At 38.3% G+C, this 26,432-nt stretch overlaps 1 pseudogene; it reads left to right on the top strand.

Annotated features, from left to right (window-relative positions):
• The first annotated feature begins 8,262 nt into the window (after window positions 1-8,262).
• LOC117402891 (threonine aspartase 1-like) overlaps window positions 8,263-26,432 on the top strand; it is an 80,873-nt pseudogene continuing 62,703 nt past the window's right edge.

Genomic DNA, 26,432 nt, shown 5'->3' with positions numbered 1-26,432 from the left:
CCCATCTGTTTAATGGGCTGAAGCCGGGCTGTACTCACTCAGAAATGTGAGCACCCAAATCCACCTTGCACATGTGCAGTATCCGCCAGCCTTCAGCCAGGACGGGCTGTGATTGGCTTAAAAATATCTGGATGGAGCACAGCTGGTTAGCGAACACGGTGATCAGGCGATCAGTGTGCATGTGCCAAGACAACAAAGGCTATAAATATGAGCAGCACGACTTTGTCTCTTCTCAGTCTTGCACGGAGTGTTACTTTGTGGAAAGACAGAAAGTGTTTAAGCTATTTAAATATTAAAATAAAATTCACATTTAATTGTCTTTGTCTAACTTCGTCTAACTTTAAATTAATATTTATGAATACTATTATTTGTTCAACTTCGTTGGTTTCACAGTTTTAATCTGTCTTTATTTTGTGCTGTCTGTCCTTTTTTCTCCCGAGGCTGCTGCTTCAACAGTGCTTTAACGTAACCTCTGTAATAACTTGCTGTGTTTGGCAATTTATTTATTTTTTGTTTGTTAGATAATTTACCGACCACTACTGCCTGTTTGGGGTAATCGGTTATTAAATATAAAGTACAGTATATTTCTATTATTTTAATATTATATATATTATATTTTATATATTTTTAAAAAATCTTACTGAAATGGCTTTTTTTTCTAGGTGTTTTTAAATTACTGTTTTTTTTTTTTACTGTTTGTTTGTAGCTGAACAGTCTTTTATTAGGTCTATATACATTATCTAATGGTTCCTGAAAATAAAAAAAATAAAAAATCTACTTCATTGTTAATTAGTGTTTTTTTGTTTTGTTTTGTTTTCCTTTGGCCTTGCCTTAATTGTGACTTCCATTTAAGGTCTTTTTTTTTCTGTTCTTGGTCTTTGAACTTGGGATTTATTTAGATTCAGGGACAACTTCAATTGAAATAAATACACATTTAAATTTTCGAGTACATTCAGTGTGTTTAATATACAGTATTTGTCTTATTTCAACACCTCACTTTTTATATTATCTTTTTTAAATGTATGAACACCGAACAATTACATGCTTTAGCCATGTTATCAATTGAGAAAGACATGATGGCTGACATTCCTGACTTTGACAAAGTAATCGAAAAATCTACCACGATAAGACATAGCAGAGCAAACTTTTTGTATCGCTTCCAACAAGAAACAGATCCACTGGACAGTGCTTCTACTACTGAGGTTGGCCCCCTGGACCCCACACCCTCACCTGCATCTGAGGTGTGAACACCCAAAATTTTTGGCCACCAGCCGCCACTTATACAGGGCATGAAGTTCTGCGCTGGTGATGACCTCATAATCGAAAGAAATCGAAAAATAAAAAACATGCATGATAAAAATAGGCAAAAAAAAACATAACTACCAAATAAATAAAAAATTATCAGTTAGATGCTTTCAAAACAAGCCAAATGCGGGCAGTACTGATCAAAGGGGAGTAGCCTAAAAGTCGAATGCCTCACTCATGCATTACTTAAATGTTACCAAGTTCAATCAATGTACAAATAAAACGTGAAATCGTATAATTTGTTTTTATCAAAATCTATATTTGAATTGGCCTTCTGGTACTTTAAAATGTAGGACTACACCACTGGCTACAATGATACAAACATGAAGGTTGTAACATTTGCAAATCTAAATGTTAAATATTGTTTTCTAAACTTTCAGACTCCTCCGGGGCCCTCTTGAGTGCGAGGGACCCTTTGCAGTTGCACTGGCTGCACTGGCTATTACTCTGCCACTGTGTATCTATATGCATCCTTTTGTATAGGCTACTGCTTGTAGTTCTTCTGCTGCGGTAGCCCGTCTAGCACCACATGGTTTTCTAAAAAAAGTTAGAATGAGAAATCTCCAGCTATAATTAACCCAGTAATTGCAATAGAGAAGTTGCCAGCCACTCACTGGGCGAATGATAAAACTTAATTTATGTTTGATTAATGCATTTTATTTTTATTTAAAGTTAGAAATGGCAACACTCAATAGTAAGTTAATGAAATATAGCTGTTTGACTTGCATGGGAATCAAGCTAAAGTGAGCTCCCAAATGATTATGCTCATAGATCCATTAATACACCAGTGGCAGGTGTTGTGGGCAAAGCTTTTGTTAAACTTGATAACTTGAAATTGTGTTTGTTTTGTTCCCCCACAATTTTTTTTTAATTCATCAACACGTTATGCACACGTTATGAGTTATAAGCTTTTTTAACATCTACAATTCTGTTTTAAGTGGCTGTCACAAAGACGGCCAGAGTGGGTGGCGTCAGACCGGAAGCAGGAAGGAATTCAAACACAGACAGACGGTGATGGTGATGAGCTGAGTGCAATGGCTGCACTCAGCGTTTATTAACAAATAAAAGGTTTCAAACAGCACAAAAACACTGGACACGGCACTTGCGCCAAAATAAACAGACATACAAAACGGACTAACACTAAACAAACGGTGCACGGACAGACAAACAGACACGGTGAGAACAAACACTTTACGTTTACGATCTTTCACTATTTAGTTTCTCCTCTCTCTCTCACCCGTTCTCCTCTTCCGAACACCCAACCCCGACTGAATGAAAATGTGCATCTATATATACTGTTGTGCTGGGATTCAATTACTAATTAATTAATCACTTGAATCCCAGCACGTGAATTTATTCTGTGCAACCCCGTGCTCGCATATTATATTTTAAATGCACGTGCGTGATGTGCAATCCCGTGCCTAAATACAAATATACAATTTAAACACACGTGAAACACAGACCTGTTTATATCCCGTGTACCAATCTATACACCAACATTAACATACGCACGCATACATACATCATAGAACACACAAATGCACACAGGGGCGGGGCACTTTGCCACATATACCCCCCCTTGTGCGCAGCACACATGGCCTCAACGGCCACCTCCCCCCTTAAAAATCCAGCAGTCCAGGACAAAGTCTCGGGCTGGGAAGGGAGGCTTCAGTAGGCCCATGGCTGGCAATGCTGTCAGCTCCCCTGCCGGTAGTGGCACGGCTGACAACATGCTGGTCCCGTCCTGCAGCGAAAAAGCTGCGGGGGCAGGTGGTCCCCCGACCTCCCCCTTCTTCGTAGCCGGCAGCTCCCTCCTGTGGGGCTCCGGCCACAAGAACTCCTGCAGCGAAACTGCTGCTGGGGAAAGTGGTCTCCAGACCTCGTCCCCCTTCTTCGTGGCCGGCAGCTCCCCTTTCTGGGGCTCCGGCCACCGTACTCCCTGCGGAGGTACGGGCAGCAGAGGCAGCTCCTGCTCCTCTGCTCCGGGCGGTGGCGGAGGCAGAGGCAGCTCCAGCTCTTCTGCTCCTGGCGGTGGCGGAGGCAGAGGCAGCTCCAGCTCCTCTGCTCCTGGCGGTGGTGGAGGCAGAGTCAGCTCCAGCTCCTCTGCTCCTGGCGGTGGTGGAGGCAGAGGCAGCTCCAGCTCCTCTGCTCCTGGCGGTGGTGGAGGCAGAGGCAGCTCCAGCTCCTCTGCTCCTGGTGGTGGTGGAGGCAGAGGCAGCTCCAGCTCCTCTGCTCCTGGCGGTGGTGGAGGCAGAGGCAGCTCCAGCTCCTTTGCTCCTGGCGGTGCTGGCTCCCTCTGCTGTGGCGGCTGGGCATGTGCGCGCCGTGCTGCCTTCAGCAGCATAGCGAGAGGCTGCTGGGGGACACCAGCATCCTGCCCTTCTCCCCCCCAAAAATTTTCAGGGGGTTGAGCCTGTAACCCCTCCCCTTCCGGCTCTTGGGGCTGAACCAGCAGGCATTTTCCCTCTGCTGGTGGCTTGGGTCCCAGGGCTGTGGAAGCCCCGACTTGCCTCCCTTTGGGCTGTGGACGCACCGACTCCTCCCTTTTGGGCTGTGGACGCACCGACTCCTCCCTTTTGGGCTGTGGACACACCGACTCCTCCCTTTTGGGCTGTGGACGCACCAACTCCTCCCTTTTGGGCTGTGGACGCACCGACTCCCCCCTCTTGGGCTGTGGACGTTCGGGCTCCCCCCACTCAGGCGTAGGACGTTCGGGCTCCTCCCACTCAGGCGTAGGACGTTCGGGCTCCTCCCACTCAGGCGTAGGACGTTCGGGCTCCTCCCACTCAGGCGTAGGACGTTCGGGCTCCTCCCACTCAGGCGTAGGATGTTCGGGCTCCTTCCACTCAGGCGTAGGACGTTCAGGCTCCTCCCATTTGGGCTGTGGACGCTCAGGCTCCTCCCGCTTGGGCTGTGGACGCTCAGGCTCCTCCCCATAACTGCGGAAGGGACAGTGGGCGAACAGGTGATCCTGGTCGCAGAGGAGGCACCCCGGCGATGGCTTGTTACATCGCCGTGGATGCCTGGCCCTTAGGCGGCACTCCTCCTCCCTGTCCTTCACCTCTTTATCCGTCTCTGCCTCCCGCTTGGGCTGTGAAGGCAAAACCAGCAGGCATTCACCCTCTGCTGGTGGAGATGGGGACAGCAGGTACTCACCCTCTGCTGGTGGAGATGGGGACAGCAGGTACTCACCCTCTGCTGGTGGTCCTGCTACCTGGGCTGCTGTTCCATTTATGGTTGCCTCCAGGTAGCTGAGGACAAACTCCACACCTTCCTCCAAGGTGTTTGGGGTGTGTTCCTCCTGATAGGCCTCCCATCTCTCACTGTCCATCATCCACAGGGCCTGGACGACTATGGGCAGAGACTGGGCCTCCAGCCCAGCATTCTCCAGGAACCAGCCCCGCAGTTTGATGGCGTCTTCTGCCATTGACTTTTTTTTTCTTCTTTTTTTTTTTTTTCCCCCAAAAACAATATTTGTAATCCTTTATATATATATATATATTTTTTTTAATCCAGACCCCTCCTGGTCTGACGCTTGGAGGCGCGGCTATCCCACGAAGACACCACGTGTCACAAAGACGGCCAGAGAGGGTGGCGTCAGACCGGAAGCAGGAAGGAATTCAAACACAGACAGACGGTGATGGTGATGAGCTGAGTGCAATGGCTGCACTCAGCGTTTATTAACAAATAAAAGGTTTCAAACAGCACAAAAACACTGGACACGGCACTTGCGCCAAAATAAACAGACATACAAAACGGACTAACACTAAACAAACGGTGCACGGACAGACAAACAGACACGGTGAGAACAAACACTTTACGTTTACGATCTTTCACTATTTAGTTTCTCCTCTCTCTCTCACCCGTTCTCCTCTTCCGAACACCCAACCCCGACTGAATGAAAATGTGCATCTATATATACTGTTGTGCTGGGATTCAATTACTAATTAATTATTCACTTGAATCCCAGCACGTGAATTAATTCTGTGCAACCCCGTGCTCGCATATTATATTTTAAATGCACGTGCGTGATGTGCAATCCCGTGCCTAAATACAAATATACAATTTAAACACACGTGAAACACAGACCTGTTTATATCCCGTGTACCAATCTATACACCAACATTAACATACGCACGCATACATACATCATCATAGAACACACAAATGCACACAGGGGCGGGGCACTTTGCCACAGTGGCACATAGAGTACTTTGTTTTAATTGACTGTTTCTCACATTCTGATTAGCATGTTATACAAATGTATTTCCTTGCATTTAGTTTGTAATGTATAAATCTCCATCTCCCTGTTGCAATACATTGTTTGCCACTGAAAGAATGATAGTAGGCACTTAGTTGGCAGGTGCTTCTGTATCCAAGACTGCACCAAAAATAGATGTTCCACATGGAATAAAATAGATGACTTCTGAAGATAACTTTGCTGAAGATTTCAACCCAAAGCTTCCATTAAAGAATAAATGGAATAAAAGGCTTATTATACCACAATTCAAGGTAACAGATTAAGGGCAAGCATTTAGTAAAATTAAAACCACTTTTTAATAAAATAAATAAGCAAAATACACAATTCTGAGTAATTTAACAAATATATTTTTTTTTTATCAAAAAAAAAACAAACTTATTTTATTTACAATATTTGTTCATGACAAAAGTATTGGCACCCCTACTTTAGTATTTTGTGTGTCTTCCTTTTGCTTTTATTACAGCTTCAGACATTTATTATCATTCTTAACCAGAATGTTACATCTTGTTGGTGAAATCTGGGCCCATTCTATCTTGCATATTTCCTTCAGCTTAGATGGATTGGTCGAGCGCCGCCCGGGGGGGCTTAGGTCGACCAGGGTGTCCTCGGCTCACCGCGCACCAGCAGCCCCTGTAGACTAGCCGGGCGCCTGCGGGCTTGCCTGTAAGCTGCCCAGAGCTGCATTGTCCTCCGACGCTGTAGCTCTGGGTTGGCTGCATGACGGGCCTGCAGAGTGAAAAGAAGCAGTCGGCTGATGCCACACGCTTCGGAGGACAGAACGTGTTCGTCTTCGCCACTCCCGAGTCAGCGCAGGGGTGGTAGCGGTGAGCTGAGCCTAAAATACAATTGGACATTTCAAATTGGGAGGAAAACAGGGTAAAATCAATTGGCGACTACTTAATTAAAAAAAAAATTCAACTGGGACGCTTGAAAGAAGTGGACATCCAAAGAAAATTAGGGCTACAGCAGGTAGGAGGATTGTCTGAGCAGCTAAAAAAAAACACGACTAAAAGCCAAGGACTTAAAGAAAGATTTAGAAGCATCAGTCATAATAGTGTTCGAAAGAACTGTACAAAGACACTTGAACATTGAAGAGTTTTATGCATGTAGACCTTTCTGCAAACCACTTACGAAAATTCATAAAACAAACCGTCTAAAATAAGCCAAGCAATATGAGCAGGATTCTGAAGCAGACTTCAACAAAGTTCTCTGGTCCAATGAGTCTAAAATATATAACCTTTCCACTAAAATGGACCGTATTATGTTTGGAGAAACAAAGGGGAAAGCCTTCAGTCAAGAAAACTTACCTACAGTTAAACATGGAGGTGGTTTAACCATGATATGTGGGTGTTTTAGCAGTTCAGGGACTGGAAATATTGATGTGATTAAAGATCAAACAAATGCAGCCATGTATCAAAACATTCTACAAAGTACAATCATACCATCTGCTTGTAGGCTGATTAGCAACAATGATCTAAAGCATACGGCTAAGTCGACTCAGGAATTATTGAAGAAAACAAAGATAAAAGTTCTGGAATGGCCTTTGCAATCGCCAGATCTCAATCCAATAAAAATGCTTTGGACTGATCTGGAAACATCTGTAGCCAAGCATTGTGTATCCAATCTGTGAGCTGAAGGAAATGTGCAAGATAGAATGGGCCCAGAATTCAACAACAAGATGCAACATATTGGCTATGCATTTTCATAAACGTCTGAAAACGGAGTTACACACGAAATACTAAAGTAGGCATGCCAATACTTTTGTCATGAACAAATATTAGAAATTGCTTAAGTGCTTAAGTGATTGTTTGTTAAACTACCAGAAATTTTGTATTTTGGTCGTTGTCCTATTAATTAGTGGCTAAATAAATACTTGTATTTAACATGTTTTCTTGAATTATCTTATATTAAGTGTAGGGTGCCAATACTTCTGTCTGCGACTGTAATCATTTACAGGTAGTAATGGTCACACTTGGCAAGTCAGGACGGTCCTGGCTGCCCAAGTTGGCTCAACAACCTATTGACAGTGTGATGGTGTTGTTTCTGATTTTTTTTTTTTTTCCTCCAAAATAATGTGTCAGAACCTGTGCTCAAACACACCTTTTAGTTTATTATGTACTTTGTGATTAATGTACATTAATCTTTGTGATTAATATACATTATATTTTCCTAAAGATTAGCTATAAAAGCTAGCCTATATTATGAAAATACATTTCTCCAATGAGGGTTTCTGTCTGTGATGTACAGTTCCTCTGTCTTGTTGAATAAACTGTTGAACTGCATCATAAACCTTTTATTTCTTAATTAAGAATATTTTTTTTTTTTTTTTTTTTATATGAGACGTTTACTTTCGGGAAGCATATTATTTGTCACTATGTTTGTTGTCACTGGTCTTTTAGCCATAGAAAACTAAATTCTACAATACGACCTTTTTAGGAAGACAATTGACACTTTCCTTTTCTCACACCAGTTTCTTCATTTGGAGTTGTTCCTAAAAGCACCAGTTCTTAATAATGTAATATTGTACTGTAAAAATATGCTTAGAGTTCAAGGTATATTTGCTGTAAACTGAGAGGGTTTGAAATGAATGTATGTATGTACATGTATGTAATTTTTTTTAAATTATGTCTCTCCTCAGTAGAAAAATGACATACCTCTGATTAGAAAGGTCATGATGTTCGAATGTGGTTCTGGTCATGGAGAAAATAATCGATGCACCAGAAGTGCAACAACCTTCCCCTTTTCAGAGTGTCGCTGCTAGTGCTGAGGACAAAGAATGTGAAACAGATAAAGCCAAAAATGGGAAAGCAGTGGGATTTGTGCTGGTACCTGCAGGCAAGTTTTATAGATCATTTCATGTCCACATGATACAGTAGAAGTGAATAGAATGCATCAGGGCAAGTCTGCCATCTTAACTGGCGCGTATGCTAGATTTTATCGTAGATTTATATCTTTGACATGTAATGGTCTGTTGATACATGTCATTATTTATTTGTGCTGATTACACCAATTAATACTTTATTAATCACATTTTGGCTATTTATTGATATGGCATTAAAGTGACAACCAAGGTTATATAGCTTTAGAATGGTTCCATTGCTGCTTTCTGGTATCATTACAAAAATGTTTCTATTACTAGAAAAACTTTTTTAAAGCTATGGATACTGTAGAATTGTAGTGAGAATTGGTGTTTAGATACCCAATTAAAGATCATTAATGTCACTTTGTTTATTGCGAAGACACACCAATGTCAGGGATTATTTTAATAAATGCGTTGTGTACTTTGTTTTTACCCGAAATACACACAAGATTTTTTAACCGTAACGAATATCCGAACATGAAAATTGTTCGGCCCAGCACTAATTGTAGAAGATCGATCATGTACATGGTTTCCCCATAAGTCAGGCAGTATCACAAGCTATTTAGAGTGTTCTCTGTTAAATCAGGTGTCCACATGTCAATGATTAGAAGCACCACAACATCAAAACAATATGAAGTCATTCATCTTTGCTTAAAGACATTTCACACCTGAAAGAAATGTAGAGACCCATATTAATAGTTATGCCAATTATGTCACACTTTTGTAGTGGCTTTTGTTACACTCTGTATAGTGATTATTAAATCATAAAAATACCCATTTGCAATGCAGCTGTGGGAAAGAAAACAGACCATGCATAACCGCTTTCTATGACGTTTTGACATTGGCATCCTTCTTCGTCTGTTTCAGGGCCCCTTTATTTTGTTTTCCACAGCAGCACTGCAAAGTGGCCATCTAATTTGTTTCAGTACTGTAGAGTTGACTTCACTGAAGCACCAGTGACCAAAATAAGGAAAGACAATTGGAATAATTGGAGCTCTGTGGTGGTCTTGATCCTTTGTGTTACAGAATTACAGCATACAGGCTTGTCATGACTCAGCTTGTAAAAGTAAGCACAACTTATGTTTTGATGTTGCATTTCCAAAGTGCATCACCAACTGTTAGAAACCTTTTATTGATATTGGAATCTGTCTTTGTAGAGGATCATAACGTTTCAGCTTTTAGACTGATGTTGAAATTAGAATGCAAAATGATATTCCTACCAGTTACTACTTTATTAAACTGTACTTCAGTTGTATCGCAATAAAACTCATGTTCTTCATCTTTTTAGGGGCTGGTTACCACTCGGAATCCAAAGCAAAGGAATACAAACACACCTGTAAGAGAGCTTGTCAAAAGGTAATAAAAAATACATGAATATACCATTTTAACACATTTGAGCCAAGAAGTTATCAATTATAAGCTTTCAGTGTTGTCAAAAAACATGTACTAACTGTAGTTTATTTTCAGTGTCCTCATTCAAAATGTTGATCCTTATTAACGGATTGTGTCCGTCTGTCTAATATAATTAATGTACAGTTTGCATTACAGTACGTGTGTAAATGTACAGATAGAAATGTTTCAGTTTGAGAGAGTAAAAAAAAAAAAAACAGTTGCGTTTTGCCAAGCTATGATGTGGTCATATAATGTTTCCCACTAGGACAAAAGTGAGGTCAAAGTTCAGCATAAATTAGACATTTCCACATTTCAACTCCAATTAACTCGTTGTAGGAAACATCATAAAAAGCTGTTTAAGGCATTACGCAGCTGTGACCTGGAACTATAAACCACTCCCAAGTTTTGGTTGTGTTTCTATCTTCCATACTAGGAGAAATGGGGGCAACAAAATAGAAAATGGCAAAATAGTTATTGATGTAAAGTTGCATTTTCTTTGAAATCTGCCGTTGGATGTATTGAGTTTGAGCTACTGACCAGTTTCCAGCTCAAGCTGGTCCAAGAGAGCTTTATCATTCTGTTGCATAAATTACCATGTTTGTATACGTTCATAAACATAATTTATAAATAGGAAACATATGCATAATGATGCCCAAAGTAAACAACATCCATACTACTCTGTTCTTTTTAATAGGTCATTTGGTGGAGTACCAGGTTTATTTTACTCCTAAAGAGATGTGTTTACTGTAATAGGGTATGAATTATACTTTTAGTTTTTCAGAGCATTCAAAATTAAAGAATATTTGAATACTTGTTTAATTCTTGAAAGAATGTTTGTTCCAGCACTAATATATATTTTTTATTACTTAAACCCTAAAACACTGTACTAGGAACACATAGGTTTTACATGTTCAAATATTCTTTTTAAAAAATCAAACAAATATTCTTTAATTTTGAATGATCTGAAAAACAAAAGTACAATTCGTACCATATTATAGTAAAAACATCTCTCAGCTGTAAAATAAATAAATCATGCAATCTCCGATTTCAAAGAATAGTTTAATAATAATTGCTTGTGAGAATGTGCCTACAGATTCACTTTCATTAAGTCTGTCATTAAATACAATTGAGAATAGCTATTGTCAGAAGACTGAAACCATAATCATCTTAGAAAATATAACACCCTGCTTTACTGCACAATTTTAGTGTGAATTTTCTCTATTATTAAACTTGGTCTGAGAACAAACACAATTACATTTCAGAAGATCTTAGAAAGAAAGCCTTTCCTCTTATTAAACCCAGCCAACATCAAACATTAATGACTGAGAAGAAAGACATAAGACACCGGGCAGAAAATGTTGCCAAAGAATGTGAGCTATGTGTTGATAATATGACACTGCTGAATGCAATCTTGCCAACATTAGCTCAATGAAGATCAGACCTGGTACATGCTGCTCTTGTGAAAAGGCTCAGTTTTATAGCACAGTCTTTGATACAAGGCTAATAAACTGTGCCTCTTTTATCTTGAACTGAAGTCATCATGATTTAATATGTTCTCCATTTGATGTTTGTTACCTTGTGAGGCCGTCATGATTCTATGAGAACTGTAGATATGTTGAAAGTTATCACCGTAACAAAAACATGTTGTGGGTTGAAGGCATTTTTTTTATTTTCTATTTTTTAAATTTTCTATGTTTTTTTTATTTTTTTTATAAGCTTAACAGAGCTTGAAGATGGCATTCATAACATTCAGCAGGGTGGTTCAATGGGAAATGACACGTTTGCAATAATATACCTCAATTAGGCTATTTACATGGTCATGCCACTAAGGTCAGACCAGGTCAGGAAACTAAAGTCATATTACATATTTATCTAATGAATATATAAAATTAAGGTGGGCCTATGCAGATGTTCACAAAAGTCTCAGTTTCTAACATGCTATGCGTGTCTACATGACAGGTGAGGGGTATTCATAAAAATAAAAATACGGTTAATTCAGGACTTCAGCCACACCTTGTTTACATGTAACAATCTAACCGCAAATAATCTAATACTTTGGTTAACAACCAGGCCTGATTTGGGCCAGTCCTGCCCAATATAAATCTGACTAACTTTGTCCCTTACCATCAGAGTGAAGTTGTCAGCACACAGGTTCTAGAGGCACATCATGCCATGAACAAAAGAAATTCCTGAAGACCTCCAGAAAAAAGATGTTGATGCCTATCAGTCTGGAAAGGGTTACGATGCCATTTCTAAGGCTCTGGGGCTCCACCGAACCACAGTCAGAGCCATATTGTCCAAATGGAGAAAGTTTGGGACAGTAGTGAATCTTCCCAGGAGTGGCCGTCCTGCCAAAATCTCTCCAAGAGCAAGGCGTAAAATCATCCAGGAAGTCACAAAGAACCCTAGAACAACATCCAGGGATCTGCAGGCCTCTCTCGCCTCGGCTAAGGTCAGTGTTCAGGACTCCACCATTAGAAAGACACTGGGCAAAAATAGGATTCATGGCAGAGTAGCAAGGCAGAAACCATTGCTCACTAAGAAGAACATGAATGCCTATTTCAAGTTTGCCAAAAAGCACCTGGATGATCCTCAAGAACAATGTTCTGTGGACAGATGAGTCAAAAGTGGAACTTTTTGGCCGACATGGGCCCCATTATGTCTGGCGAAAACCAAAGTAAGAACCTCATACCAACGGTCAAGCATGGTGGTGGTAGTGTCATGGTTTGGGGATGCTTTGCTGCATCAGGACCTGGACGCCTTGCCATCATTGAAGGAACCATGAATTCTGCTCTGTATCAGAGAATTCTACAGGAGAATGTCAGGCCATAAGTTCGTGAGCTGAAGCTGATGCGCAGCTGGGTCATGCAGCAAGACAATGATCTGAAACACACAAGCAAGTCTACATCAGAATGGTTGAAGAACAAGAAATTTAAAGTTTTGAAATGGCCTAGTCAAAGTCCAGACCTAAACCATATTGAGATGTTGTGGCAGGACCTGAAACGAGCAGTTCATGCTTGAAAGCCCACAAATGTCGCTGAGTTGAAGCAGTTCTGCATGGAGGAATGGGCCAAAATTCCTCCACGGCGCTGTGAGAGACTAATCAATAACTACAGGAAGCGTCTGGTTGCAGTTATTGCTAAAGGTAAAGGTGGCATAACCAGTTATTGAGTCTAAGGGGGGAATTTACTTTTTCACACGGGGGCATTGGGTGTTGCTTAACTTTCTTTAATAAATAAATGAAATATGTATCACACTTATATGTTATTTGTTCACTCAGGGTCCCTTTTATCTAATATTAGGTTTTGGTTGAAGATCTGATAACATTCAGTGTCAAAAGTATGCAAAAATGCAGAAAATTTGACAGGGGACAAATACTTTTTCACAGCACAGTACATCAATAAATCATATTACTTTTAACTGCCTTTCGTGACTTAATTTAACCAAAATAAATCAATAACCTATACGAAGACATGTGTGGAGCAGCTTAGGTCACTCGAGCAGCCTCAACACTGAACTTTAAAAAAAGAAATAAAAGATGACTTGAACTAGGGTCATAGATCTGTCTTAAAACCTGGGGTGGGGGGGTGACATTTTAACCTACTTTTAACCACTTTTTTTGCGGTTGTGGTCTCTTACATTGAGCTAATTATGATCGCAAAAATCATAAATGGGGGTGGAAGGGACTGGTATTAATAATCACTTCAATAAATTGCAATATGTGTGTATGGTGTGTTTCTGGTCAATTTAATATAGGTTTAAGCTAATGATAGTCAATAGTCAATGAACCTTTATTTGAACACTTAAGGTGAATTCTGTACCACACTTATTACACTCTTTAGTTCTCAAATCGACCAAAGATGTTCCTGCGAATTTCTGACCTGCTTACAAACACCTTTGGAAGTTTTGGGTTTGTGAACATGACTAACTGATACATAATTTAATATTTCCTGTGTCATCATACTTCTCAAACAAGTCTTCTCCAATCTGAAAAGCTTCTCTCACATTCACTTGAAGTAACAGGGCAAACAAGTACGATTTTTAGTAGCATGAAGACCTGTGGGAACAGTCCCCTCACTTCTGGCAACACTGCTTTATATGCTGTCTTTGCTTAATATAGATTTTTGGCTTTAGTGTGGTCTACAAATATTTGCAACTGTAGTGATAGTGAGTTGTGTGTTAACTGGATATTTCTTAGTTATCTCTTCATTGACTGTTCCTATGATAAGCATGTTTTCCAGCTCATGGTAGTTTCATATCCCAGTATCTTCTGGGTCATATTTCTTCAGTAAGTTGCTATAAACCAGATTCATAAACTCAAAGTATTGAAACCTGAAATGTTCTTAAAAAGTGGGGTTGTGGTACTGTGAGGCATATCCTGTGTATCTATGTGGTAACTGCAATGGATCCAGATCCAGATTCTCTGCTCTCTCAACTGTTTCTATGAAGATTTCATGAAGGCCTCCTCACTGCGCCAATCTTGTAATTTGTTACTGGTTAGCTCTACTGCTGAAAGCATGCCTCACACAGTTGAAGATGTTGCTTGCAGGGAGCTGTTGAGCTGTTCTAGTAATGCTAGTGGTTTTAGTGCCATCTTCAGCCCCAGTAGTGTCTCCACCTTTTGAAACACCGTTTTCAGGCTGCTTGCAGTGTCAGATGTTCCAGACCTCTAATTCAGACTGCTGACGACAGACCCATAATTGTCAACTGCTGAATGCATGGCAGGTAAACTACAGACCCAGCGTGTTGGGCACTGAGGTTTGTGGAGAGATGGATTTGGACTAGGACTAATGACTCATTATTATGATGTATTATTGTTGCCATTCTTTTTGCTATACGCCTCCCAGCACTAAGCCATAAGAACGACGTATCATTGTTTAATAAAAGGCTAACAGAGGGAGGGCCGCTATTAGTTGTAAGACTGAGCTGAGTTTGACCGCACTTAAGTTCCAGGGATTTCAGTCACAGAGTTGCTGTCTGGCAGTGTCACTGCAGTTGTGTGGTTTTTCCCCAACCGTGAGCAATGCCAAACCAGCAGCGAATTAAAAGAAAGAAGGAAGAAGAGCTGGCTAAAGCGGCAGCTATATGTTCCAGAATTGATGTTCAGGTAGGAAATGGGTGTACAACAATTCGTCCCCCAATACTAACATCAAATAATAATAATAACTGCTGTTTCACCGACATATCTCACCCCCTCCCAGTCCCCTCTCAAATGTTTAAGTAGTGAGAATGTGGTCCAGTAGTTGTTTATTTATACTGTACACATTAAAAATAATAAATCAGAATGTTCCATAAAACCACATTATACTAAATGAAGTAAAGTGATCTATATATGGATTTGTGAATATCCTTCAAATATATATACATTATATATTTTAATTTACAGCTTAGTAAAAATCACCTATCGTATATCACATTACACAAATATATTCTATGTTCATATGTGGTATGAGGAGATCTGATTCTATGCTTAAAATTGCAATACTTTGAAACGCAACGTGCAATAAGCATTATAACTCCTTTTGGGTCTTCATATGGACACTTCAATGACCGTTGCTGGGTTATTCCTCCGAAACACCTTGGCTAAATATGAACACAATAAGTAAAAAATAATTAATTTTGTTCAAATTCTTACACAAGGAGCTAGTAACGAGTTGGAGAGAACACTAGTAATCGAAACACAGTAGTTTGTTTTTTAAGTAGTAACATGTGCTTTCATGAAGGGTTCGAATGTGTGTGCTCAAAAGCAGCATTCCACTTTTTTCTTGAATCGAGTGTCCAAATTGAACCATTCAGCTGAATGAATATTACGGCCCCAATAAATTCAAATGCAGCTTGCTTTATTGTTATTATTATTAATTATGATTTTTTTAAATTAATAATAATAATAATAATAATAATAATAATAATAATAATTAGTGTTGTTGTTATTAATAATCATTATTATTATTATACATATTATTAATTGCTTAGCAGACACCCTTATCCATCCTTTATCATTTTATTTTTTGACAAAAAATAATCACTTCCATATAGCCTTTTTTTACTTTTATTTTCAGATCATAATGAACACTATAGGCTTGTTGTATTTCTTTTTAGTTGTTTTATGAATGAGTACAAAATCGCCTTGGTGCCCTTGGGTTGGATTTTTGTTTTGCCTCTTTGCCCCCTAGAACTGCCTTGGTGCCCCTGGATTTTCATGCCCACCGAAGGCAACATTGCCTTGCCCTTCATGAACTTAAATTCATGCCCTGCATTACATATATAGTGACAGTAAAATTAAGCTTGATGATATGTCACCTCCCTCACCAAAAAGGGGGGGTATATATAGATCTTAGATATTCCCAACTCACGACCCACCTGAGTAATTTTCTGGGACCCATGCCCAGTGAGATAGTGTGAAAAACCATATACAGTACATGCAGCATTTATTTTTTATTAAAATACTGAGGTATATTTACTTCAAAGCCTCTGAAGTATGATCTTAACACATCTAATGTGCAATGGATTGACGGATGACTTTTTCGGATGACGGATTCCAAATGACGGAACGGATCCAGTGTGCAAAGGCCTTTAGACGTGGTTTATTGGCCAGTTTTTTTAAATCATTTTTGTGTTAACAAAGAGCACAGTTATCTTTTTTTATTTTATATTATTAATATTATTATTATTATTATTATTATTATTATTATTATTATTATTATTGTTATTATTATTATTAATAATAATAATAATAATAATAATAATAATAATAATAATAATACTCACCAATCCATGGTTGTATTTAACAGCACACTAGATTATAAATGTATTTGATAATGTTTCAATTATAAAATAAAAAATATGCGTGACAGCAGGAGTATAAGTCAACAAGATGCTTGAGTGAAATTGCAAAGGCGGCGACTTGGTGAGAGACAGAGCCGTGTTACATCCGAGAAACAGACTCTTCCACATTTCAAGGTAAGGATTACTAAATTTAAATGATATATATAAACTTAACATGGAAACTGCAAATGTTAAAATGATTTAAGTTTACAGTGTTAAATGAGGACAATTAATTGCTGTTCAATTACCTTTTGTCAAGTGTGTCCATATAAATGCACATATTTATCACCGTTCATTTCTGTATCCCCCCCCCCCACCGTACGACAAGCGGGTATTGCTACTATTTATCTAAAAGTCTTACTCCAGGGAACTGTTTGGTGAAAGGTGTTTCCACAGCAATTCTCTTTTTGATAAGGACAATTTTAAAATATGTTAAATATTTTCAAAATATTGTATATTTTATATATCTATAAATCTCCATTACTAAATTAAGCCCAAAGCTGCCTGAATCATGGAGGCCTATTTATTATTGTTCTTTATTATTGTTATTGTTATTGTTATTGTTATTATTAAGAAGTCTGTTTCAGAAATAAATATATAAAATGTTAGTGTCTAACCTCATGCAGCTGTCTCACTCAGAAGCCACTTAAACTGTCGCTATACTCAAAGAGTTTAACACACATAGGTATACTTAACTTGGAAACTGCTTGCAAATGTTAAAATTATTTAAGTTTACAGTGTTAAATGAGGACAATTAGATTTAGGCTTTTGCCACAATATAACCTTTTTTATAACCTTGGATAAAGACGACAGCCCAATGATGAAATATTAATAATTTAATAATAAATTGCAAGAAGCTGAAGAAAACTTCTAGTTTTTGCTTACGCAACGATGTCTAGCTCCTCCCCGAATTCAGGCTTTTCTGATTTTATAATGTGCAGAGATGCAAGATACAATGCTTTCAGGGCTTTTTTCTTGAAACACGTGTATTGGCGAATATATTTCTTTTTTTCTAAGAAATAAACCACAGCTTTTGTTTGTGCATTCCGGGTAATTAAATGCCTTTTAAATTTGGAAGCCTTCATGCTTTCCTTTGCAAGCATTTTTTAGGCACAACACGCACTTTGGAGCTGGATCGCTTTCACTCCCACACACAATGAAGCCAAACTCAATGTAACTGGTCATAGTTCCTTGATACAGGTTTGGTTTCCTTTTCAGGTGGAAGCATTGCACTTGTACTTAGATCGCTAGTACTCCCTCATTTTAAAAACATATCAATTTTAACAAATTGTTTGCATAAATACACACTACCAGCCTAACTACCGCACACTGGTGAGGTTCAGTAGTAACATGTGATCGCTTTCTGGTCCAGACCATTTTAGTTAATGGTTATTTATTTAAAACAATAATAATTGATGTACCTTTCAAGTCTTCAGGTGTATGTGGACATTTTTAGACATAGATGTTGTTGATTTATATTTACATATATAAGAATTGTAAGGTTTTCTGTGCATCTGTATATTGTAGTTTATCTAATAAATAGTATCAAATCTATTATCACTCTTACCTTGGTTAATAACGGCAACCATTTTTATTTTAACAAATATACAATAATACGTTTTACAATTTTTAAGAACAATATTCCAGAAGGTGCTGTGCATTTAAAATGTAGTACCGATGTTCTGTATCTGAGATAATGTTGTCAGCCTAATCAAAGTTATGTATTTAGGCTATAAAATAACATTGCCAATAAAGTACAGTATATAGCATTTGTCTTACAGGTTGGGAATAAGCACACATTTAAAACATACATATCTTAGTTTGGAACACTGTTTAGTAAATATATAAATGTAACTATTTAATTTTTTATTAACTTAAAAGTTTGTGCTTTGCTCATCACGTGCATTGAATTATGGGACACTGAATACATTCCCGACTAAGAACCCATGGGAAAACAATGCAACATTTTATATTATGTATATCATATAATCAGGTTTACGTATGTCTTTCATCCAACTTTAGTGGTGTCTCAGACTTATAAAAGTGTGACCACCCTTTGGCCCAAGCTTTCATGTCGCTCCTCTATCAAACACGACTGGTCCTTTTTGTCTGACTTATGTAAGCTGGGACACTGCCATTAATCCCGACTTTTGGCAAAGTTCAATGGTCATGTAAACTCCATGAATGAGCAATGCTGTTTAAAAATGTATCCGGAGATCAGCTACACTTATTAATCTCTGGCGAGTGTATTTTCTTTCCTGATAACAAATGGAATATTTAAACCGGCAAATTGATTTACAGTAATTCTGCTATTCATTCATGCAACTTCAGTCAAGAAAAGCTAGGCTGAAATAGATGAAACCAAAAGGTTCAGGTTAAGTTACAATAAAACATTTGAGACTTTTTTATTTGCATACAGCCTTATTTTTTAGACTTTTTTTATTTGCATACAGCCTTCTTTTGTACTGTCAAAACTTTATAATAACTTTATACATGTTATGGAACAACCTCTTTTAATTTTAAGGGTATTTACTGTCTCTGGCAACCTTCAATGTCATGGACCTTGCCCACAAAAAACACATAAAATAAAACAAAATGAGGTAGACCTGTAACACATATAAACAAATACAGTATTTTAGCAGCTGCTTGAATCCATGCCTCCTAATGTCAGTTTAGTGCAGATCAAATTATTTTTTCATTCCCCCCCCTAGAAACATGGAAGCAGCTTTCTTTTCCTAACTGATTTTGTTGCTGGGCTACTATTACATGTAAGATAAAAGTCCTCATCTTCCTCTCATGGATTGTTTACAAAATGGAATAGAGCTTTTTTCTAGCCCTGGCAAAAAATAAATAAAGTCAACTTAAAGGCGTGTGGTAGTGTTTTGATTTTAATTTTACATTTTACATTTTTAAACAAATGGTTTGTTTTTCAGGCAATTGAAAAACTGAAGGCTGGCGCACTTGCTGTCGATGCAGTAATAGCAGAGGTAATTGAAATGAAATCGGATCATTTCCATACGTATGTGCCACTTCTATGAAATTGGCTGTGACTCTGTTTTGAAAACATACCAGCAGTAACAATTAGAACAATTCAGACTGAGATTACAAACTCCCTCATTTGGGTTTCCTGGTGGTTTTTGCTGTTAAACAACATTCTCTCTCTCCCCGGTGGGGGGGGGGGGGAGTCTGTTTGGCCACAGTTGAAGAGCAGTCTTTGGTCTCTAACACAGTTAATCTGGCCACAGTTGAAGAGCAGTCTTTGGTCTCTAGCACAGTTAATCTGGCCACAGTTGAAGAGCAGGCTTTGGTCTCTAGCACAGTTAATCTGCTACCTTTCAAAAATTGTATAATAGTTCTTTAAATGATATCTCCAAAGTATATTTTTTGGTTTGCTAAATATGTTCCATTGGATTGTCTGAATGCATTACCATTGGGAAATATTTGCCTCCACTTGATTCCAGCATTGGAAACTGCTTTTTAAAAAAGTTTACTTTTGTGTGTTTAATTTCCGGTTTTGGGTTGGAATGAAGGCATTGTTTTTATTGACAAGAGAAACCCGACATGGCACTGTGTGGCCCCCAGTACCAATGAGCAACTTGGTAGGGATCCAAAAACATTAAATTTGCTAAATAGAAGTCAGAATGTAGATGTTAAAACAGAAAAAGGACAGAAACGCAGAAGAGCCGGAACAACACAAATATATAAATATAAAGCTGTATATAACATTGTAAATATAAATATAAAGCTGTAGCCCTACCACTAAATGGGGGTGTATTGGAGTTGGGGTCTTTTAGAAATTGAAAATACAAATAGAAAGATTTTGTGGGTCTGTGAGAGAGTGACAACAGCAACACTAATCAAAGCTTCTATCTTCAAAGCAAACAACCTATCAATCAAGCTGTGTAACAGAGACCAGTCTGGCAGGTTTGCAAAGGGCTGCCTCTCTCTATACAACGTTCCGTGCAGTTTAATTACAGAGTGCTGTAGTTACATATCTATGTAAGCGATGCATAGCGCAAAATTGAACATGGCCAATGGAGGCTGCAAAGGTGTTACCCAAAGAGCACTAGGAGAGTCAAACATCGATGATGGAGGCTGCAAAGGAGTTTATATTATATTGTTTTAAAATTAAACAAATGGTTAGTTTTGAGAAATGTAATTTCCATTGTGGCACAGCAGCGGATGTCTACATTCGTAGAAAGTTTTAAGTGGGAGGGCAGGAAATACTTTATGCTCCGGTAGGGTGATCACTTTTTTTTTTTTTTTAAATTGAGTCTAAAATATGATTTTAAAATTTGCAGGATTCTCCTTTTACCAATGCAGGGATGGGCTCCAATTTAAACCTTTCAGGGGAGACTGAGTGCGATGCCAGCAGTATGGAAGGGAAGCCCTTACATTTTGGATCTGTTGGCGCCCTTGGTGGTAATTGTCAATTATTGTAAAAGTTTGAATAATGTGTACTTTTGCTTGCATCAAGGATTGGGTATAATCCATATTAACTGTAATAACAGCACCCTGGTATTGTTCTCTCTATTGGTGGTTTGTATGTGAAGTGTGCCACACTTTATTTGATAGTTTCCTGTTGTATTGCATATACAGTAAGTAGCAGGATATTAGTTATTAAAGGGACAATAATGTTTTCATTATATAGCTGTTTATAGCAAAACTTTAAGTACACAACATATACAGAGTTCAGTTTAAGAGGACCCTAAGCAAGTTTACAGTAAATGTTTTATCCATAACTATTAAACATTCAATAGTGCTGAAATTAAAAATAATACAAGTATTTTTCTTTTTCAGTGTCTTTTCAATCTGCCACAGAGGAATACAGATGTTTAAAAGGGAGATAGTTGATACATTGCAATCTTTTCTGTAAAGTTAACATAAACTCTCAGCAACATTGATTTCTACTAAATAGAATCTGAACTCCAATTGATTTCCAATATATAAGCATTAGGACTCAAAACAGAGGGAATTGTCAAGTGCAATGGATTATTGTAATTATATATACAGTAAAACCTCCACCTCTGAAGAGAGACCTCCTTTCACAAGCGACTACTTGCTGTGGCCACGGAAAGTTTTCCTCTATAATTTAACTGTGAAGAGCGACCACCTGTCATCTGCGACCAGCGACCACATTTTCTTACTCCCATCCATAAAAACAAACCTGTAAGAGAAACCGATCTCCGCTTATCAGTCTGTGATTCTTTGAAGTTTTCAGCAAAAGATTTTTTTCTTTTGCTCGTTACCGTTTCTGCTATACGGCTTCATACTCAACATGAACCGGAACCGGAACCGGAACTTGAACTTGAAAGGAAGATGTGAACGTGTTGCAACGAATGGTGTACACTACTGTAAGTTACACTTTAAAGCTAAAAGTAGTCAACATGGAAGCCAAAAATAAACAAACCAAACCCAAAGTGTTTCTTACCCTGGAGCAACATGTTAAAGCAATATCACAGCTAGAAGCCGGTACCAGCTGCTGAACAGGAAAAACACAAATCCAAAACCTGTTATGAGGGAAGGCAGAAATCCTTGATGATTATGAGTCAAGGTACTGTAGACTGAAATTCTTTTGAGAACATTTTGGTCTTTTTGATTGTATAACTTCACAGTCTAGAAAATAAGCCGCTCTTGGCAGGTTTTACTGTGTGTGTGTGTGTGTGTATATATTATATATATATATATATATATATATATATATATATATATATTGTAACGAACTGCCCCCACTTGGGTTCGTTGCCCCTTTAAAAATTGACCCAGACACAGAAATTGGGGGTTCAGCGCTTCCGCGCACTTTTAATAATACAAACAATAAACAAAATACAAAACAAAAACAAACACCTAGCTCCTTCGGAGCGCTAACTAAAACTCAGGAACACCTTTACTATAAAGTGGGACGGGTAAGCCGTTTCCCCACAACACAAAACACACAGTATTGCCACCCTTGACGACTGCTTGAAAGCAGAGCACACCTTCCTGCCTCCTTCTAGACAGCAGCCGTCAGCAGACTGACTGCACCTCTTATATACCCTGCACCTGGTCCTAATTTAACAATCACTACCAGGTGCAGGGGATCATTAACAATAAAACAATTAAACAAATGTGCATTCTCACATGTTTTCTTTCATGCAGGGAGGATTAACCCCCTCCCTGCTGTGTTACAAAATATATATATATATATATATATATATATATATATATATATATATATATATATATATATATATACACACACACACATTTTAACTAGGTGTACATGTAAATGAGTTATGGAATGTCCTAATATTAATCAGAAATCTGCATTATTTAAAAGTCTATTCCACTAGCTACAATGTTACAAAAATAAACATTTCATCAAATTATTTAAAGGCAGATTACTTCAATTTTACTTGAAAAATGGGAATTATAGTACAGTATGGGCAATTAAGTATATGAAGTATGCGTGTCCATGGTTGTAATCTGGAATTAGTAAGAACTTGTAATAGGATCTTTTTTTTTGGTAGCCATCCCCATCCCATCCAGTGAAGCAAGGATACCCCGGAACGGACAAAAATCAGTTAATGAATATATAGCTGAATTGACTTTTCCAGCTTGCTTTCCGTAGGAATTCATGTCTTACGGTTCCAGTTATTATCTTTTTTTTCAGGAATAAATAATCCAGTCTTAGTTGCAAAGAGACTATTGAGTGAAGCCCAGAAAGGGAAACTGTCAGCTGGCAGAATTCCTCCTTGGTAATTACTTTGTTCTGCTCTCCTCATTTTCAGCCTTTGTGCTTTTTGTTTCATGTATGCAATGCTATTCATAACCAAGGCATGTAGATGCCGTTTGTTACATATCACCCATTGCGTGCTTTGGACTGGCACTTTGTTCTTAAAGCTTTGAACTTGTTCTGCATTTATGTTAGGACTCCAGGCAACACAACATGAAATCATCCATGGTTACAAAGAGGTTGACAGGATTCACTCTGACACTTGTTTGTAAACTATATATTTTTTCCAGAAGCATTTGAAACATTTCCTCTACTTACACTTTAATCCCTGTGATACATTTTTTAGGACTTCCCAGAATACAGAGCAACTATTCTTTAAAAAGGTCTGTGGTAGAGAGAAGGCTCACAGAATCCTGGAAAATATATCTGCTTGCCACTTTAATTGTGGAATAACACTCCATCCTTACCTCAGTACCTTTAGTTGCATATCACTTATTATCCCCCATGGTGGATGCATATAGTGGAGATGCCATATATCCAAAGAATCACTGTTTGAAGTATAATAGGGTCTTTTGTTTAACAGGGTTTAACTGAATATTAAAGTTATCTTCACAAATGCAGTCATCTTTTTCTTTAGACACACTTGTATATCATTTTCTTTTTTTTTTTTTTTATTTAGTCGTTGCCAATTAGTTTTTATTATTTTCTCCCCAATTTGAAATGCCCAATTATTTTTTAGGCTCGGCTCACAGCTACCACCCCTGCGCTGACTCGGGAGGGGCGAAGATGAACACACGCTGTCCTCCAAAGCGTGTGCCGTCAGCCGTCCACTTCTTTACACTCTGCAGACTCACCGTGCAGCCACCTCAGAGCTACAGCGTCAGAGGACAATGCAGCTCTGGGCAGCTTACAGGTAAGCCCGCAGGCGCCCGGCCAGACTACAGGGGTCGCTGGTGCGCGTTGAGCCAAGGACACCCTGGCCGACCTAACCCTCCCTTCCCCCGGGCGACGCTCGGCCAATTGAGCGCCGCCCCCTGGAGCTCCCGTCCTCGGTCGGTTGTGGAATAGCCTGGACTCGAACCGGCGACGTCCAGGCTATAGAGCGCATCCTGCACTCTAGCGAGTGCTTTTACTGGATGCGCCACTCGGGAGCCCCTTGTATATCATTTTCTGACATGGTTCTGAGAGCTGTATTAAGATTGAGACCACTGGGGTGTTTTAAAAAGTCACCAAGATGTGATGGCTAAAACAGAAAATTACACAATTATACAATGATAAAAACTGAATCCAAACAACAAGAACAAGATATTATTTAAGAGGACTATGATTATGGCTGTATTTTTGCACAGTAAAAAATTACTTTTCACAGTCTTAAAAGTATTTAAAAAAAATGTCACGATTTAAACATAATATTTATTGCAGCAGAAAAAATTAATCATTTTCTCTAGAGTTATTATACAGTAAATGCTCCTACATTTTTAAATGCTTACCTGAAAAACAGTTAAATGCTAAGCCTCTTTCTATTCTGTTGTATTTTCACCATCAGTGAATTATCAAACAAAATAAAACATAAATGTAAAAATAACAACATACATGTGAAATGTCCTCCTCTTGAACTTGACAGAGCAATTCTTAGCAGAAATATTTCCAATCTTTGATGCTGCTGGTGTCTTTTTCGTGCAGCTGTATGCAGTTTGTTCAGTCGGTTACCGGAAGCAAACTAAACTGTCTGCCAGGTTCCTAAATGCAGTGTAACAGGTAGTGCGTCAATAAGGCAATCGTTTGCTGCATTTATTTTTAAGTGATACAAAATATATATTTACACTATTCTTTCAAAAATGGGAATTTTCACAGGGTACATATTACACGACAAAGAGTACATTTTACGGAAATCATGAAATCCATAATAACTGAAACAAATACAATCTTAACTGTGATATTTCATACCCGTGGTAAGATGCTCCTAAATAAATTACAACCATATTATTTATGCTACCTGAAATGTATCATTTTGTCTGCAGAACTAACTTGTCTATACTGAGTTTATCATTAATAACATACCATTTTAGGATGCCTTTTTAGAAAGAACAGTGCAATTTATATCCTATGTTTCTGTATGTGGAATGTGTAGAATGTGCTTGAATTTGAAATGTCTGAAAGTTCTATGACAGTTAATTCAACAGTGGGAAGTAGCCTACTGAAAGAAGTTGATGCGGTCACTAAAACAGCTGTACCTCTTGATTTGTAGATGCCATTCCTGTTTTGATTTCATATTTGAATAGCTGAGAAGTAGAGGAAGATTTCATTTGCTCTAAGTAGTTGTCTAACTTGTTAGGAAAGTGGTCAAAATGGCAGTTGTTTATAAAAAGAGAAAATTGAGTTGGTGCGGTTACTAAAACAGGTGTACCCCTTGATTGGTAAAAGTTATTTCTGTTTTGATTTCATATTTGAATAGCAGAGAAGTAGAGGAAAATGTCATACCCTCTAACTTTATGTCTTACTTGTTGGGAAAGTGGTCAAAGTAGCTGATTTGTGTCAAAAGTTACATCGTTTACAGTAAATAGAATGTTGGCAGACCGGAAGTTTTTAAACAATGGGGAGCTTTAGAATGTTGAAAAAAGTCCCATTAAAGTGAATAAAATGGACAAAAAAGGACAAAAAGCTTAATAGTTTAAAAAGTATAAAATATATCAAAAAGTTGTATACAAGCACACTATTCCAGACCGGTCTACACGTTTTAAAGTTTGAACGGCGTTTGTAGCTTAAACGGTGTAAGAGGAGTAGCGTGCCAAAGAATATAATAATAATAATAATAATAATAATAATAATAATAATAATAATAATAATAATAATAATAATAATAATATGTCGAAGATTTAAAGTGGGGACTCTTGCTTTGCAAGCCCCACTAATTACAGTATGGTAGAAATGCATATCAACGTAAGGGATGTATACAGTGTATAGAATAAAACTGAAAGTCACTTACAATTACGTCTCACCCGAAAGACGGAGCACAAGGGGGTTAAATGACTTGCTCAGGGTCACACAATGAGTCAGTGGCTGAGGTGGGATTT

The sequence above is a fragment of the Acipenser ruthenus genome, chromosome 5, assembly GCF_902713425.1.
Source record: "Acipenser ruthenus chromosome 5, fAciRut3.2 maternal haplotype, whole genome shotgun sequence".
In the NCBI taxonomy this organism is placed as follows: Eukaryota; Metazoa; Chordata; class Actinopteri; order Acipenseriformes; family Acipenseridae; genus Acipenser; species Acipenser ruthenus.
This window is presented reverse-complemented; position numbering and strand designations above follow the sequence as displayed.